General features: G+C 37.8%; 2 long non-coding RNA genes across 2 annotated transcripts; one reads left to right on the top strand and one right to left on the bottom strand.

Moving 5' to 3' along the window:
- LOC107622219 lies at positions 2,129-2,878 on the top strand. Its single transcript, XR_001616133.2, has 2 exons — positions 2,129-2,238; positions 2,550-2,878. It is a non-coding gene; the product is annotated as an uncharacterized LOC107622219 (long non-coding RNA).
- Positions 8,968-11,934, bottom strand: LOC107624402. Its single transcript, XR_001616872.2, has 2 exons — positions 11,368-11,934; positions 8,968-9,232 (listed from the first exon to the last, which is right to left on the bottom strand). It is a non-coding gene; the product is annotated as an uncharacterized LOC107624402 (long non-coding RNA).

Below are 19,809 nucleotides of genomic sequence, written 5' to 3'. Positions count from 1 at the left end.
GGAAAGTAAATTATAATTTTTTTTATTCTGAAAAATGAAATTATTGGAAGCGAATTATATTTTTTTAATTTTAAATTTTTAAGAATGTAATTTCTCGAGACAAATTGTAATTTTTTTGTTTACTAAAGATAGGGAGACTCAAACTCGCGATTTTTTAGGTGAGTATGAGAAGATTATGTCACTTGAACTATAACTCATTGGAAGGATGAATTATAATTTAAAAGAAATTAAAAAAAGAAATTCATCAAAAACAAATTGTATGTACTTTTTAATATATATATATATATTAAAAATAGAATTTGTCGAAGATATATAATATTTTTATATAAAATTGACAGTTAAAAATTATTAAATAATTGTATATTAAGTTATTTAACAAATTTTAACTTACGTAAAGATAATTTTTGCTACCGTAAAAAGTGAATACACTATGTGCAAATTCCAAGCACCACTATGTTTAAGTAACGCTTTTTATTTTTAATATGAAGTAAGGTGTGGGGTGTAATAGCATTATGGAAAATAGGAGTACTTTTTCTGCATGATGTGGTGTTAGGAGGCTGAAATCGGACCGAGGGATTTAGAGCAAAAAATTCGGACGGTCCGATTAGAAGAAATCTACAAAAAAATATTTTTTTAATAAAATTCGGACAGTCCGATTTCATTTTAAATATAAAAAAAAAAACTAATCAGACGATCCGATTTGTAATCAACGAATTTTTTAACAAAAAATTTAGACGGCCCGATTTTTTCCTGTCCCACACCTGTGTCTAACACTTGTATACACCATAATCAAGCACAACTCACACACTCCTCCAATATAAAAAAAAAAAATTAGTCTTTACGTAATTCACATGTTTACATTATTCTTTTGTAAAACACAACAACATGCAGAATTAAATATTTTCTCTTGTATTCATCATGTAAGTCATCACTTGTTAGAGTTGAGTATCCTTAACTAAGTCTAAGGCACGTCATCGTCCTAATAAACTACTTAAACCAGAATTTCTATCATGTTAAATTCAATAAGAATCTAGTATAACTTCTTTCTAAATTCACAACGAACGTATTATAAATATTACGGTAAAAAACTTATATGCGTCAAGGGGAGTTTAAAATTATTCAAATCAGCCAAATGAAATTCTGATACATCAATCCACCAAAAATTTGTTTAATGTAATTCGAATCAATAAAATTTAAATTAGATTGCCACATAATTCGAATTGACAAAGTTCGAACTATTCTCAAGCATTATTCCAAGGTAGTTCGAATCAATATGCATCGAATTAAGGATGCATAGTTCAAATCATATTAATTCGAATTGGGTTAATACTCAAATTCGTCCCCGAAAGATTACGCGATCTTTATTTTCGTCCCCGAATGATTTTTTTAATCAAATTAGTCCCTGAAAGATAAAAAATAAGTCGAATTAGTCCTTCTGTCAATTGGACGATGACGTGGCATGTAAACCCCGGTTAAATTAGTAGATAATTAGTTAATAAATTATTTTTTAATAAGGAGGATTAGAAATGCGAATATTATATCAAAATAGGGTAGAGCTCATCGAAACGAGAATTTTGACACTAATTTTGAAGAAAACGGTCCAAGAATGGACCGAAAGGACCGAACCGGTTGAACCGGACCCGAACTGGGCTGTCGGTTCAACCGGACCAGCCCTATTAAATGAACCCAGCTTTGTCTTCTCCCTCATTACTGCAGCAAAAGCTTCCAGGGAGAAGAGAAACGAGAAATATCCCGTAACCCCAACGTAAATTTCCGATCCCCGTAACTTCTCCGTCCGAGCTCCAATTGCCGCACCGTTTGCGGCCACGCGTTCACCGCGTCGAGCTCTACATTTCTATCGGAACAATTTTATAGGTAACTTGTTTAATCACTCTCAACTTCATCTTCCCCCAATTTTCGAATTTTAAGTGGGAATATTGAATTTCTTTGATTTCTGATGTTTTAGGATCCAATTAGCTTGAGAGAAACGTTCACTCTTGCTTATGTGAAGCTTGGGTAAGGTGAGGATATGATAATTTTATTTTAATTTCATTAAATTTGAGCTTTGAGTATTAAATTGGGTATATATGTATTATGAATGTGTATTAGGTTGAAAATAAATAATTGGAGCTTGAAATTGTGAATACTGGAACTTGGAGGAAGCGGATTAGTTGAGTTTTGAGGGGCTGTTTTGGTTTTGAATAAATAGCTTTGGTCGTTACGTGGAAATCGGCTAAGGTATGGTTTAGGTTTCTTGCATTTAATATATAATGTTCTGTGAAAACTTAGGCTAAACGGCCATAGGATAAGTTGGAATGCAGGTGTATACAGCATAGGACTTAGATTTAAGGTTAAGTTAAGTTATAATTAAATATTTTTAGGAAACCACCTTTTATGGCTTCTGTTTAATACTTTAAGCTTTACAATCTGAGTGTCGACGTTCTAGGATTGCCTCTGGTATTCCCAGGACCTTATATATTATGTGTGTGGCACCTTTACCATACTGAGAACCTCCGGTTCTCATTCCATACTATGTTGTTGTTTTTCAGATGCAGGTCGGGAGCCATCTCGTTAGGCGTCTGGACTCTTAAAGCGGAGGGGTTACTGGATAGTGTTGTTGTATAGTTTTGTCGTACAGTGATGTATATATATGTACTTAGCTTTCTCTCCGCATAACTTGTCCTTTTTTATCCTCTTAGAGGTTTATGGAGAGGCAGGATTGTGTGTATGTACTTTTGGGTTTTGGATATGTATGTATATATGTGTAAATATTCTCCGGCCAGTCTTGACTTCGCAGGCTGAGTTAGGAGCTTGTTATTTTGTATCTTTGGCACTCTATTCCTACTTCTGTTATCTTATGTTTGACAGTTACAATTTTCTTAGCATGCAAGTTAACTCGTTCCTTGAGCGTTGCGCTTTTATCTTGCGATTTTTTTATTTCCCCTATCCTTCAAGGCTCCTAGCATATTATAACTCTTCTGCTATTATATGTACCTATTTTATTTTAGAGGTCGTAATACCACATCACCTCTGTTTTACGACTTAAGCGTAAAGCTTTGTGTGGTAGGGTGTTACATGGCATGTTACGTGACACGTGGCATGCCACGTGGCAAGTCAACGCCACGGTCAACGCCATGTGACAGGTCAGCAACACGTGGCACGCCACGTGGCAGGTCAGTGACACGTGGCATACCCATGTCAACGCCACGTGTCACTTGACATGTACAAAAGATTTTTATAGTCAAAATAGTCCTTGAAAGTCCAGACGTAAGTCATTTTCATCCCTCAAATTTTAAAAATTAGTCAAACTAGTCCTTATATAATTTTTTTTTATTTTTTCTTCATAATATTAAATTTGAAATATTTTTTGATACTACTAATTTTAATAGAAATGTAATTGACAAACAAAACATTAGTAATTGTATCTTTTCTTCTTAAATTTTTTTTCAATAAAATTGTCTCTCTCCTTTAATTCTTCTCAAAATCTCTCTTATTCTTTTCTATTCTAAAACCTTTTTCTTACATACATTTTACTGGAATATATATATATATATATACTCAAAATTGAAATGTATGTATTTATTAATCTAAACAAAGTTATATTCTTAAAATCAAAATTTATGTATGTTAACCTAAACAAAATTATACTACTATTTTTTTCTACTACATATTTTTTTCTATTACGGTATTACTTACATATAGGATGTAATGATAGTGATACTTAGAGTCAAAATTTAAGAAGATCCACAAATTTGAGAAGAATTAAAGGAGAGAGACAATTTTATTGAAAAAAAATTTTAAGAAGAAAAGATACAATTATTAATGTTTTGTTTGTCAATTACATTTCTATTAAAATTAGTAGTATCAAAAAATATTTCAAATTTAATATTAAGAAGAAAAAAAATTATATAAGGACTAGTTTAACTAATTTTTAAAATTTGAGGGATGAAAATGACTTACGTCTAGACTTTCAAGGACTATTTTGACTATAAAAATCTTTTGTACATGTCAAGTGACATGTGGCGTTGACCGTGGCACTTAACGTGCCACGTCATCGCCCAAATGACAGAAGGACTAATTTGACTTATTTTTTTATCTTTCAAGGACTAATTTGATTAAAAAAATCATTCGGGGACGAAAATGAAGATCGTGTAATCTTTCGGGGACGAATTTGAGTATTAACCCAATTCGAATTACTATCATGACGTAGTTAAGGGAGAAGTTCGAATCTTCTTGATTCGAATTACTCTCGTTTGGTAATTAAAAGTAATTCGAATTGAGTTAATTCGAATTACGTATATATAGTGCGAAGGGAATTGATTCGAATTACTGTGAAGCAGAGCTCTATATATATGAGGTGTACGTGAGTTGCTCTCAATAGAGGGTCAGATGGCTAGTGAGGATAGTTTTCTAGTGTTGGTTCACCGCAGAGGATCGATTAAGAGAAAAACTCGATCCGGTGTGAAGTTCATCGATAAGGATCTTCTCTGTATTATCGTGAGGCCTACGACGAGCTATGATGACCTTGTTAGCTCTATACTGCTGAAAGTTGGTCTGGATGGTGTGAAAAGGGTTAAGAAGTTTTTCTATCGCATTCCAACCACGGTGCTCTAAGATACCGTGAAGTGTGATTGTTTCACGATCGGGAGTGATGAGGACTTGCAGGTCATGTTTCATTGTCCCCGGCAGTTTTCCGAGGTGAGGACACCAGAGCTGTTGGCAAAGTTGGTTGATGTGGTATCCAGTTCGGGGGGTTCGAACCGGAATACGCACACTTTAGCCACGGTGGCCGGTTCTAGCTCGAGACCTGCCGTTGCTTCTTCCTCCGTCCCTGCGTATGAGCCATCGATCCAGCTTGTTGCCTCCCCTTCGTTCGCTGTTGATCTCAGCGACAATGTCGTCGACGAGGTTGGTACAGGGGAACATCTTCCGACCTCATTACATTGTGCTACACCGGCTGGTGTTGGTGACGGATTGTTTGATGATCCAGATGACGATGATGTTGAACCGAATCTGATTGCTGATGATAGTGGCGATGACCTCGGAGCGAGTGACCCGAGAGGGGCTGCAGGTGGATCTAGTTCTGGCACATAGCAATACCCACCCCATTTTTCATTATTGGACCTGGATGCCATGAGGCAGGATGGGCTTCCTGGGCAGGCTGCTGGATTTGGCGCTAGAGATGCAGACGGGTCTGCTGGTATGACAGAGTTCCAGGTTGGTCAGCAGTTCCAGGATAAAGATGAGGCCCTGTTGAGTGTGAAGACTTACAGCATACGCCGAAGGGTACAGTACAAGGTAGTTGAGTCTGACTATCGCCGGTATGTGGGAAAGTGTTCTGAGTTTGGGAATGGGTGCACATGGTTGATTCGGTTGAGTCTCCGGCAGCGCAAGGGCATCTGGGAAGTGAAACGGTACAACGGACCGCATACGTGTCTCGCCAACTCTATCTCCAGCGACTACAGGAGTTTGGATTATCATGTGATATCGACATTCATTATGCCAATGGTGAGGGCTGATGCATCCGTCAACATCAAGGTGCTCCTAAATGCCACGGCCGCACACTTTGGATTCAGGCCTACGTACAGAAGGGTTTGGATGGCGAAGCAGAAGGCTGTTACCGTCATCTATGGTGACTGGGATGAGTCGTACAACGAGCTCCCGAGGTGGGTGTTAGGAGTCTAGTTGACCATGCCTGGTACAGTAGCAGTCCTTCGGACATGCCCTGTTCGAGTTGGGGGACAGCTAGACGAGTCTCAAGCTTATTTTCATAGGCTGTTCTGGACGTTCCCACCTTGTATCGAGGCATTCCGTCATTGCAAGCCGTTGGTGAGTATTGACGGCACCCATCTATATGGCAAATATGGGGGAAAGTTGCTTGTCGCAATTGCACAGGATGGGACATAGGTGAGTATTGACGGCACCCATCTATATAGGCACGGGCATAACGCCTCACCGTCTCCTCATCGGCCCCCTCGGGGCACTCTCCAAAAGTCTCCTGGAACCAGGTGCAGTTCACTGCGAACTTCTAAATTTGGTTCGCGGGAGGTAACACACCGAGAAACACATGGAACTACTGCCAAGCTGGCCGGCCACCCTCTATGTATACGTGGAAGTCTGTCAGGTAACCACTGACGTAACGTCCGTCCACTGGCAACCCCAACTGGTACGCGACGTCCTGAAGTGTGATGGTGCACTCTCTGAACGGCATGTGGAACGTGTGCGTCTCCGGACGCCACCTCTTCACGAATGTACTCACAAGGGGCTCGTCCAATCGGAACCATCTGTCGTTCAGTCTCGCAAGATGGTATAGTCCGGCCATCTGCAAGTATGGAACGTACCTCTCATCAAGTCGCATCCCCTGCTGCCGCCGCATGCTCGATATGCAACGCCGGGGCTGCGCATTACATGGACCGCATAATTAGAATGATTTACAATACCACTAACAGATAAAATTCACGATATAAACAAGTAAGAAAATAACACATGCAATAGGAGATATAGTCAACCACTACGGAAATTGCAAACAAAAGCCGCAAACATAGACCGCTTCTAAATTCCACATGCAAAAGCAAATTGTAGTAAACCGCTAGCAAAACCGCATACTCAAACCGCATCCAAAAAATCAAAAAAATAAACCACATGCAAATCCACTTACGAAAACTACGGGCAAAACCACTCATTAAACCACTCGTTAAACCACGGGCAAATCCACTTACGAAAACCACGGGCAAATCCACTTACATAAACCGCATGCAACACAACTAACCCAAACCACTAACATAAACCGCCAATAAAACCGCATGCAAAACCGCTATCATAAACCACTTGAAATACCGCTTTCATAAACCACTAACATAAACGAATATCATAAACCACCATCAAAAATCACTAACCTCGTCGTTGATCACCCCCGCTATATGAGCGACTTCATCCAGTCGATACAGCTTTTCCGGATCGTCCCCCATCGCCTTAGTATGCCGCTCCAGACTTTCTCGAACCGGTTTTGGGTCGTTTTCTCTGGGATTTGGTGGGGTATGAGAATGAAAAACTGATTCGAATGAACTTGGTTCGAACTCCTTATATAGGGCACTCACTTGTAATTCGAATCAACTCGTCTCGAATTACCTTTTGCTTCGAAATGTGAGTAATTCGAATCAATTTGATTCGAACTTCCTCTTATTCATGTGTTCCTACTAATTCGAATTGATACAATTTGAATTATGCTACTATAATTCGATCCAAGTGGATTCGAATTACTTGAACGGCATGCTTGAGAATAATTCGATCAGTATTGATTCGAATTATTAAGGAGTGTAATTCGAATTAACTTGATTCGAATTACATTAAAGTATGCTTTGGTTGAATGGTGTATCAGATTTTTATTTGGCTGATTTGCGTAACATCTTTTCTTCCTTGGCTCAAATAAGTTTTTTACCCTAAATATTATGTAGAATATTAACGCTAAAGTATTATATTATTTTTCTCATTCTTATATCCAGTGGCGAAACTTGAAATTTTTTTTTGAAGAGGCCAAAAATATTACTATTAATTATATTATAATTTTTATTATTCTAAAAATAAAATAATGTATGAAAATATATGAGAAGTCAAATATAATTTAGTGTTAATTCTATAATAATATTTAATTTGTAACGTTGATTTAAATGTATGTCACTTGTTGATTTAAAGATATGTTATTTGTTATGTCAAATAGAATAAAATAAAAAATTAAAAAAAATGATGAAGATAGACATAAAATTCAGATATATAAATTAAAAATATATCAATTTAATCAAACAAACTAATTTTATTTTTTTAAAAATAAAATTATTAATATTTTTACAAAAACTTTGGGACCATACCCCTTGTCCACACAAAACTTTGTCACTGCTTATATCTAATTACAGACATCAAAACACCCTGTAAGTATACCACTTTAACCACCTTGATATATTTTTTTTTACCATTTTAGTGACCTAATCGCTATTAAGACGTACATAAATTTCGTAAGTAATATAGAGAGTATATGTTAAACATATTATTAGACACATTTATTTATACAAAATATAAAATCATTTAGATAGATTTTTTTTAAATAATTTACCTTCATAAATCAAACCAACTCTAATATTATTTGTATTCTTCAAACTCAAAAATGTTATGTAAATGTCTCGCTTCATGTTTCTATGTAAATTGAATTCAATAAATTCGAATTAAGGTTATTAGTAGTAAATTAAATCTATTCAATTCAAATTACTTGAATTTATTGTGCCCTACTAAATCGAATCAAATAGCATCGATTTAGTATTCTCCTTAACTACAACAAATTCAGGCTGAGGCAACCCTTTAAAAACGTTGCCTATAATAAGGAAAAATGTTGTCTTTGATCAAAGGCAACACTTTCCAACAAAATACAACGCTTTTTGGGGGGTTGGCTATACGGCCGTTACCTTTGGTCTAAGGCAACGTTTTTGTGTAACAAAGGGAACCCTTTTTATGGCAACCTTCAAAAAACGTTGCCTTTTCTACAAAAAAAGTAACTCCACGTAAGGGTTGCCTTAGAGGACCTAAACACAACACTTTAGATAAGACTCTATGGCAACACGTTTTACGAGTTGTATTTTCTAATACCTAAAGCAACACTTATCCAGAATTTTTTAAGTTGCCTATTTATATACCTAAAGCAACACTTGTATAAGTGTTTTCTAGTTTTTTCATATACCTAAGACAACACTTGTTCAATTTTTTTTAAATTATCTTTTTTATAAACCTAAAGCAACACCTATCTAAGTTTATTTGCAGTGTCCTTTTCTAATACCTAAAGCAACACTTTATTGAGTTTTCTTAAGTTCTCTTTTTTTTTTTATTTCTAAAGCAATATATTTTTTATCTTTGTTATATTTATATGACATTTGAAGGATATATAGCACACACTAACAACATTAAAATTCAATTTAATCAATATAGGAAGAATAAACTAATAATATATATTACATGTATATAAAAAGGTGTTCCAAGTGCCAATAAACATACTTGCTAAGTTACCAAGTCAAATAAATAATAAACATAAATAAACAAAATACATGTTTTTTTCATGATGAACTTGAACAAAAAAGAAATTATTTTTTTCATTTGAAACCAAAAAGACTTTGTGCTTCACCAATGTGCCAAGAATCGCCTTTATCTCTTCAAAAAACTTCATCCAACCATAAGCAAGTTGCAGTCAAATCTAAATGGACAAAAAAAATACTAGTCAAAAAATCAGCTTAACAATAACAAATATACTCAAGTGTTACAATAATTTAGCACACATATACCTAATCATGATTTGGTATATGAGTCTATAGAAGTAGTACTAGCAGCACTATATTTCATTTCTAAGATAACCGAAACATTCAAAATGGAAGTTCTAGCACGAGCAACTAAAAAAAAGTAGAACTCTTTATACTTAAGTCTAGATGTAAATATAAGATACTTCCAAACCTTGCTAATAGAAAATGTTACTTGTTTATGTTTTGTCGACTCTGCAGCAGAACATGGATCATAAATGCTAATTCGCCTTATATTGTATATAAGAAGACATGTCCACATAAGAGAATTCGAACCACAAAAATTATAGTCTTACTTAACAAATATTGAAATAATACGGCGATACTAAGACTGGAAGAAGTCTTACTTTCCAGCTTCACAGAATATTCGCTGAAGGTTATCTTTTGAATGATCCTCTGGCAAATTCTCTACCAAAATAATATATAACTAGAATCCAATAACAAGATACAAATAATAAAACAAATAAAGCTATAATATACTTAGCAGAAACTACAAACACTTAATATACTAAAAGTTTATACGTTATTATAAAATCACCTTCATCAGATTCAAAGTAATAAAATTGACCACATCAAAGACAAGAAGATACTAAAACTTTTATTCCAAAGTACCCAAATAAAATATGACACAATTAAAATTTATCCAATAGATATTTATAAAAGCAAACTAATGATAGAAACAAACAAAAAAATATAAATTTATAAGGTCCCAATTAAATTTTAGGTGCATATAGTAGTTAGTATAGTAACTATGATAAGTTGTGAAATATGGAAGTTTATTAAATTTTATCAATAATTTGATAGTTTATTAGGCGAATATTTCATGTATTCTCCTGAAGGAAGGAGAATAAGGATGTGTTAATGTGTCCTTCCAATAATGAATGAAACAAAATTAGTTTAATTAATTTAATTATTAATAATATAATGTACCCAGCAAATGGGCCATTGGAGTTCTATGGTCTCCATTAATCAATAATCTTATATGCAAGTGAGCGAGTCCATGCTTCACTTTCGGTAAATGGAACACACATATCATGTTCTTCACTGCCATAAATCAATTATATATAAATCACCTTTATAAACAAAATTAAGTGTTTAGAATTTAAAATTAAGTGTTTATAATAAGTAGTCCCAGATAGTTCTTTTCAAGAAAGATGGAGGGTTCAAAATAGATGAAGGGCTCAAGTTTGCTGGGAATATTTTCAGGCGTCCAAAACTAACTAATCCACCTTGTTACAATCAACTAACTACTCTAAATAACTAGGTTTCCAAACAGAAAATATGAAAATTTTGATTTCACTAAGAAATTGTTACTTATTTTGCAGCAATGTGCTATGCTATTAAGGAACAAATATTGTGCTATGCATATTTTACCATAAGCATTCTTCTGTAGCTCTTCACTATCGAACATACGTTCAATGCATTTATATGAGAGCACTCAAGAAATAAGATAATCAAACAAGGCCCTTAGGTAGAATACTACCATTTTACATCCAGTAAAATTAACTATTAACCACTATGATTGAATTAAAAATAAATAAATTAAAAGGTTGTCCCTCTGTGACCAGTAACTGCCATCACAAAAACAATTACCTAGTACTTGCTCAACCTTATGTTAGTTAAGAGACATTATGAAATCCTCTTAGAAGATCTCAAACACGTTATTGAGTCTGGCCATGTTTCCTTCCTAGTTACAAGTCCACACCATCAACCACCACAAATCTTAACGAAGAACAGAAGTACTATTACCACAACACAAGAGGTTGAAATGATGTGACATCTTAGAAAGCACAATTGACTTTAAAAACAAAAGCACAACCATTAGTTTGGAAGGAGCCATACACTAAAATAATGAATCTCAGTTTTTTCAGAGAACATCAAATTAGAGAACAGCAACTCAAGTTTTTTCAGAAAATAGCAAATCACAGAACAACAAATCAGAGAACAGCAAAATCATTTACTAACTAAAAATTAAATTCTAACTAAACTGTAATGAATTCATTCAGAGAACATCAAAATCAGTTTTCTCAAATACCTGGAAACGGACGAACAGAGTAAGAACAAGAAGGAGAAGAGAAGGGAGAGGGGGTTTCTCGCGATTGAGCACCGCGCCCGTCAAGGAGAGCACCGCGTCGTCGCCGTACGTGGAGAAATGCACCGCGATTGAGCGCTGCTGTCACCATTAGGAAGGAGAGAAAGGGTTTGTGAGTTGTTGTAGTGGCTATGTTAGGGTTTGTGAGTTGTTGCAGTGGCTATGTTAGGCTTGAGAACCGCGCCGTTGTCTGTCGAGGATAGCACCGCGCCTTCGCCGTAGCGGAGGAGTGCACCGCGATTGAACGCTACTGTCGCCGTTAGGAAGGGGAGAAAGGGTGTGTGCGTTGTTACAGTGGCTATGTTAGGGATTGAGGAGAGAACCGCGTCATCGCCTGTCGAGGAGAGCACCGCGCCGTCATCGTACATGGAAGAGTGCACCGCGATTGAACACTGCTGACCTACTGTTGCCGTTAGGTAGGGAAAAAAGGGTACGGTGTGTGCGTTGTTGCAGGGGAGAAAGGGGAGGCTCTTGTGTGCGTCAAGTGGAACTACTGAAGCACACTTGGTTTTTTGTGTTTTTTTTTTTATTGAAAAATAATTGGTAGGAATATGATTAAAAGTTTTTTTTATAATTTTTAATAATAAATAATTTTAGCCAACTTTTTTTTAAATGTTATCTATTTAATTCTTTTGAGAACTCTTATAAAATGTTATATTTTTATTTAAAAATATTGTCTTAAAGTTTTTATTTTGTAACATTTTGTAAATGTTGCTTTAGATATCAAAGACAACTCTTTTTTTGGGTAGCTAAAAAAATTGTTATCTTTGCCTTACTCAAAGGCAATTTTTCAAAAATGTTGTCTTTGTTTATCTAAGGCAACTTTTGCTAAATGTTGCTTCGAATAAGTGTTACCTTAGGCCAAAAATGTTGTAGTATTAGTAAATCAAATGAGTTGAATTCGATTTACAACGAGCTGGTATATATTTGAGTTTTATCCATAGTAAATCGAATCAAACGGTTTCAATTTAGAGCCAATAGTAAATTGAATGTAATAGCTTCGATTTACTACCATCCATTGCCTTTAGTAAATCGAATCAAATGAGGTCGATTTATTTATGTGTGCTTATACATAGAATTCGAATTCAGTTCATTCGAATTAGAAAAAAACATTCCCATCCCACCGCATTCCATCACAGTCCTCCAAAATCTTAGAAAGAAACCCCAGAAAATTCAAATCTAAACACATGGAGAACGATCCGAATCATCTCTATCGGTTAGATGGAGTCGCACATATTGCTGGTGCCATCCATGAAGAGGTTAGTGAACAAAAGTTTTTGTTTTGAATATAATTTAGTTATGCTAGTAATGTTAACATGCTTATTGTAGTAGTTGTTTAAAGTCGCTAATTAAGAATTAGAAAATTAATTTTTACAATATAATCGCTGGTTAGAAGTAGTAAGGTGTTAGTTGGTTAGATTTTGAGAACTTGAAATGGTACCTAAAATTGTTAGTTAGGATTGTAGACTATGTTAGATTTTTTAAGTTATTAGTTTTATGTTTAGCGAGATTTAGTTTAGGATTAGAGTTCAATATAACCCAACTGTTGCAGGCATGATGCTGATTGAGTATTGTGATATTTTTGATTCATTAAAGATAAAAAAATTTTCAGAGTAGTCACGCACTTAAACCCATTTAGTTTTAGCATTTTCTATTTGTTTGAACGTGTGACATTATACGTTTTGGTTAAGTTTATTTTTTTTAATGGAATTGGGTCATGCATTATTTAGCATGTTGTATTGGTTCCATGAACAATTTTTTTAGGGGTTATTGTAAACGATTTTTTAAAAATTAGGGCGTGCAATGTTTAGCATTTTTAGAATTTTATTAATCGAACACTGTTTTCTTATGGTTATGATAAACAATTTTCTATCATTGTCCAGCCCATCGATGTATTATCAGCTAGGATCGTTCCGTACTTGCAGATGGTTGGTTTATACTATCTTGCAAGGCTAAACGAGACTTAGTTCAGATTGGATGAGCCATTGGTGAACGCATTCGTGGAGAGATAGTGTCTGGAGATGCATACTTTTCACATGCTATTTGGGGAGTGCATGATTACGCTACAGAATGTGGCGTACCAATTAGGGCTCTCGATCAACAGTCAATATGTCAGTGGATGCCTCACGGACTTTGAACGACATATCGAAGGTGGCCGCCCAGCGTGGACATGGTTTGAGGAGCTGTTGGGTGATTTACCTTCTGTGAACTGCATCGCCAAGTTCACAGTGAAGTACACTTCGATGCAAGAGACATTTAGTGAGCTTCTGCAAGGTACAGATGATGAGACAATTAGAGGTATGTCGGGCGTATATCATGATGCTCTTATCAGCATAGTTTTTCGGGGATAAGTCTGATACACGTTTTCATATTCGTTGGCCACTCTACGTCGCCAGACTGGATGACATGGGTCGGTATAGTTGGGGGTCTGCTGCACTGTCATGGTTATACAGGTGCATGTGTCGTGTGGCCAATAGAAATATCGTCAAGTTAGCTGGTCCATTGTAGCTCCTGCAATCGTGGATCGTCTGGAGGTTCCCTGGTTTCCGGCCAAATGGATTTGATATCTTTCATTGGCTGTTGGTGTCGAGGTACTAGCTTTTAGGTTATGCATCATGTTTTTAATAAGTTATCGGTTTACTTCCTTGTTGATAAAATGTTTTGGTTTGTCAGATGGTCAAGTTATCAGCCGACGTTGAGTGACAAGGGGCCTCGAGTCGCATATTGGAGGCTTAGGATAGATTTACTTCAGCCTAAGGATGAGAGTATTTATGGTTTCAAGTTGTTCATCGCTAATGTTGTGTATACACTTTTTACTGTTTATGATGACTAACGATAAGTACTTCTATTCACAGTTCATGTGGATGCCATATAGCTTGCTTGATGTCGTTCAAGTAGTGCACCCCAAGATATTGGAGCCACAACATATGACATTGTGGAGGACTACAACAGCATTGATCTATTTTGCTGTCATAGAGTGGCATCAAGTGGATCGGGTGCTGCCGCAGCTTGGTGGCGTACAGCATCGACCCCGTGCCGCACTAGACATAGATTTCTTTATGTCAAAGGATGGCAGGAGCGAAGATTGGTGATTTCTTGATACGTTACAGGATTGGCACATTCATTGGGCCAACAGGGTGCAACATGTGTTACAGTTTGATGTTGTTCCAGACCCAAGACTTTCACATGAGTACTTGAAGTGGTGGCATCAGTAGGACAGGAGATTCTTGTCGCATGAGCTCCTCCTCGGTAACCCTAGGGCAACTGCGATACCGACCGAGGCGATGCAACGAGGTCCCCGGACGAGTCCCTGATATGGACCAGGTGCCTAATGTCTAGGACAGACGTCGTATTGAGTAGAGACGTCATGTTGGGACACGTTCGAATCAGCATGAGTGGAGGTGGCTTGACAATGCCATTAATGAGTTGTAGGGGAGGGGTTGTGGACGACAAGGGGAGAGGGGTCGCGGCCGTAGATGAGCTAGAGGTGGTAGTCGAGGTAGAGCTCGAGTGGAAGGAGAGGCGGAGAGGATGACAGTAGCGTTGAAAATGAGGGTGGTGATGGGGGGATAATGGAGGTGACGACGGTGGTGAGGTAGGCAGCGGTGGTAGTGGTAGAGTGTACGATGGTGGTAATGAAGGTGGTTACGGAGGCCACGATGATAGAGGTGATAGTGGTCAGGGTGGGAGTAGCAGAGGTGGTGGTCGAGGTCATGCTAGAAGAGGTGAGGGCCAGGCTGCTAGAGGTGAGGCAGGTGGGCAAAGAGATGTTTATGGTTGCAGTGATGTGTATGGAGGAGCTGAGGCAGGTGGCGATGTGGTCGAACGAGAATTTGGTGACTATTTCGTCGGGGTTCCTACCAGTAATTTGGCGATGCATGAGAGTTAGACGTACATTAACCCAAGTCAGATGCTATTGGACTTGCTTGGCAGTGAGAGCCTTGACGCGGAGTTCGGTAGATCATGCTTCCTTGACGAGATCAGCATGATCATGCAGGAGGATGAGTTGGCTAGATGTAGATCTCCGGTACCTGGATCCCAGGCACACCTTGATGTGGATCTGAACGAGCCTCCTACTGGACCTGTGGATGACACATTTGCATTGGGTGGCACACTGGCCCAGAGAGCACGACGGATCAGGCGTCCCACCGCTGCTTCACCGAATCGCATCTCTTTTGAGTATTGAGTAGCGCATATTTCGTTTTATGTTACGTATTTCAGTTTTTGTTATGTATTCATTGTTGTTATGTATTCCATGTGGTTATGTATTCCTTGTTGTTTGGTATTGCATGTAGTTATGTATTCCTTGTTATTATGTCTTCCATGTAGTGATGTTATGTTCGTCGTATTGGTTTGAAAGACCGTTTTTATCGATGTTATGTATTTCACAATATACGATCAAACTATATTATAACACAAGTCCATAATGCGTAGTGTAGCAACATTAAAATAAATCACACAAATGACACTAACATTAAAATGAACCACACAAGTGACACTTATATTAACATAAACCACACAAGGGCGCTAACTTTAAATTAAACCACACAAGGGACCCTAACTTTAACTTAAATCACACAATGGAGACTAACATTGAACTAAACCATACAATGGACAATAGGATTAAAATAAACTAACATGGTCTGAAAGACAAGACAGTACAATAAACAACCACACCCTACACATTACTGGCAGATGCAGAACCGATGTTCACGCCTCCTTGGGGACTCCTCCTACGTGTGTGGCCGGGATGTCTGCAAAGCTCACATCTCCTAGGCCTGTTTTGGTCAGACTCGTCCATGGTAGTACAGATCCTAGTGGTCCTGAAACGCTCTTCTGATGTACGTCTCTTGGTGGGATCAGGTATGACGGTCGGACCATCATATGGCGGCCAAAGTTCCTCCAGGATTAAAGGTGTGAATCTCATCTGATAGACATCAAACACCGAGATAAGACGATAAACCTCGTGGACATAGGTAGACCAAGTCAGACGTGCATATACACAGCATGGCAACATGGATAATAAAGTGCCTAAAAATAGCTGCAATCATAGGTCTGGTTCGTGAGAGACACTCTGTAAGAGCCAAGTGAAAAGCTCTTGGTCGGAGTGGTCTCAGCTATAGTAAATTCAGAGTTGTCCCTGTCACACAATGTCACGATAAAAAACCTTGAGGCCTTCTGATTTGCCTCTATTTCCTTCATCATATGCTGACTAAACTGTTGTCCAGTTCCTACTTGTGCCTCAACCTCTCTTTCTTTGTGAACAAATAGCTCAGTCAATCTCCCATGAGTGGACTTCACCAACACGCACACTGGAAGGTTCCTTACACCCTTTAGTATCGAGTTTACACACTCGTAGATATTTGTAGTCATATGCTCGAATCTTCGACCTTCGTTCCGATGCTGAGTCCACTGTGCATAGTCAATCCAATTAGCCTAGTCACACATTGTAGAATCTTCACATCGGAGGATGTCAAACCAGTAGTAAAACTCGACCTCAATCTTGGCATAAGTAGCATTCACTAAAAGCCTCCAATGCAGCCTTTATCTTGTTGTGCCTATCTGATATGACTAGAATACTCGGTTGAGGCATTACATACTGTCGAAGGTGAGATAAAAAGAATGACCACGACTCAACATTCTCACCCTCTACAAGAGCGAATGCAATAGGAATGATATTGGAGTTGCAGTCCTAAGAAATCGCGACAAACAATGTACCACCATATTTGCCACATAGGTGGGTCCCGTCAACACTGACTAACAGCTTGTAATGACAGAAGGCATCGATACACAGTGAAAATGTCCAGAAAAGCCGATGGAAATAAACTTATGAGTCATCCACTTGCCCATCAACCCGCATAGGACTCATCCTCAACACTGCGACACTACCTGGCATCGTGATCTGGACACCCAGTACCCATCGTGACAAATCATTGTATGACTCTTCCCAATCTCCTTAAATTTGTGCCACGACTTTCTGTTTAGCCATCTAAACTCTCTTGTAAGTCAGTTTAAACCTGAAGTGTGCCTTTGTTGCATTCTGCAGTACCTTGATCGAGATGGCAGCATCAGCTCTAATCATGGGCAGTATGAAGGCCAATATGACATGTTAATCAAACATCATGTGATCACTAGATATCGATATGGCCAAGCAAGTATGAAGACTATTGTACCGTTTTACCTCCCAAATACCTTTGCGCTGGCGGAGGTTGACCCGAATGAGCCATGTGCATCCGTTGCCAAACTCCTTGTACTTTCCATAGTACTTGCAATGATCGGATTCCAACACCTTGTACTCAACCCCACGACGGATGCTATAAGTCTTCACGCTTAACACGACCTCCTCTTTATCCTGAAATTGCTGATCAACTTGAAAATCAGATACAGCTCATGTATTCTGTGTATCTCTGGCCCTGAAACCAATAGGTACTCCCGGATCCCCCTGCTGTGCCATAGCATCCATGACCAAAGTTAAAAAATATAGGGGGTACTGATGAGTTTCTGAACTAGATGCTCTTCCCCCCACAACTGGAGTGGTCCTTGCTATGTCATCATCACTATCATCAGCTATCGTGGCGGGTTCCACATCATCATCATCATCATGCAGTGCATCCTCAATGCCAAAATCGGGACCATAATTGGAGTACCTGGCGTAACAATTGCAACCTCACCTAAGGGTCCAGTCTCACCTATTCTTCTGTCATGACTGCGGTTCAAATTAGCTGCAAAGAACGTAGATGCAACTAAAATTGCCTCAGGTACAATCACCGGCATAGGACCATTGTACCGTTTTCCAAATACCTCTGCGCTGGCAGAGGCTAACCCGAATGAGTCATGTGCACCCGTTGGTGAACTCCTTGCACTTGCCATAGTACTTGCGATTATCAGATTTTAACACCTTGTACTCAACCCCCACGATGGATGCTATAAGTCTTCATGCTTAATACGACCTCCTCTTTATCCTGAAACTGCTGGCTAACTTGAAATTCAGATACAACTCCTGTATTCTGTGTATCTTTGTCCCTCGAAACTAACAGATACTCCCTAGATCCCCTGTTGTTCCATGGCATCCAAGTTCAAAGTTGAGAAGTGCGGGGGGTACTGATGAGTTCTTGAACTAGATTTCCCGCCACCCACAATTGGAGTGGTCCATGGTATGTCATCATCACTATCATCAACTATCATGGTGGGCTCCACATCATCATCATCATCATGTAATGTATCCTTAACCCCCATCTGGTACTCCACCCTCTCCGAAAACTAGGACCATAATAGGAGTACCGGGCATCGCAACCACTACCTCCCTTGGAGTCCAGTTTCACTAACTCCTGCATCATCACTATGATTCAGATTAGCTGCAAAGGATGAGGATGCAACTAAAACTGCTTCAAGAACAATCACCAGCACTGACGAGGCACCAACAGGCATGAAACTAGAGCAGGCTGGATGTCCTAAAGATTGAGAATTCCGGTTCGAACCTCCAGAACTACATACCACATCCACAAGCTTGCCAACAACACAGGGATCCTCACCTCGAAAAACTGACGACGACAATGGAACAAAACTTGCAAATCTTCGTCACTGCTTATGACAAATGAATCGTACTTTACATCATCGCGCAACACGAAAATCAGGATTTTATAAAATAACTTCTCCACCCATTTCATGCCATGCAGCCCCATTTTCTGGAGTATAGTATTCTGAAACTCAGTGAAACTCGTCGAAGGTTTGAGGAAAAAACTCAGCAGGTCCTTATCAGTAAATTTAATTCCTAGTTACATTTTCTTCTTAACCGATCCTCTATAGTGCACCAGAACTAAAAAACTCTCATCACTAGCCATTGTGAGTCCCATTATGGTGAAAAATTCACGTTCAGCTCGTATTTATATACGTTAGGACTCTACTAAATCAAATTAACCCCTTTCGAATTATACATATAGAATATTTGATAGTAAATCGAGTCTAATGGCTTCGATTTATCATAAGCCACTAATGACTATAAATCGACTTTGATGGATTTGATTTACTAAGGGGACTAAATCGAACCTGATTGATTTGATTTTGTATTGACCATATAAATCGAAATTTATAACTTCAATTTAATATAGGATGCCCTAATTCGAATTCTTTAAATTCGAATCGAATAGATTTGATTTACTACTAATAACCCAAATTCGAATTTAATGAATTCGATTTACATAGAAATATGTAAGGACATAACTACGTAAGGTTTTTGAGTTTGAGAAATACACGTAAAATTAGAGTTGTTTTTGTTTAGACGTAACTAATGAGTAATTCAAGAACATTTAAAGAGATAAAACTTTAAAAATATATATATTTTTAGGGTGCTTTAGATGAACTAAACTTCTTCTCTTCTTAAGAGAA

The sequence above is a fragment of the Arachis ipaensis genome, chromosome B10 (genome assembly GCF_000816755.2).
Source record: "Arachis ipaensis cultivar K30076 chromosome B10, Araip1.1, whole genome shotgun sequence".
Classification (NCBI taxonomy): domain Eukaryota; kingdom Viridiplantae; phylum Streptophyta; class Magnoliopsida; order Fabales; family Fabaceae; genus Arachis; species Arachis ipaensis.
This window is presented reverse-complemented; position numbering and strand designations above follow the sequence as displayed.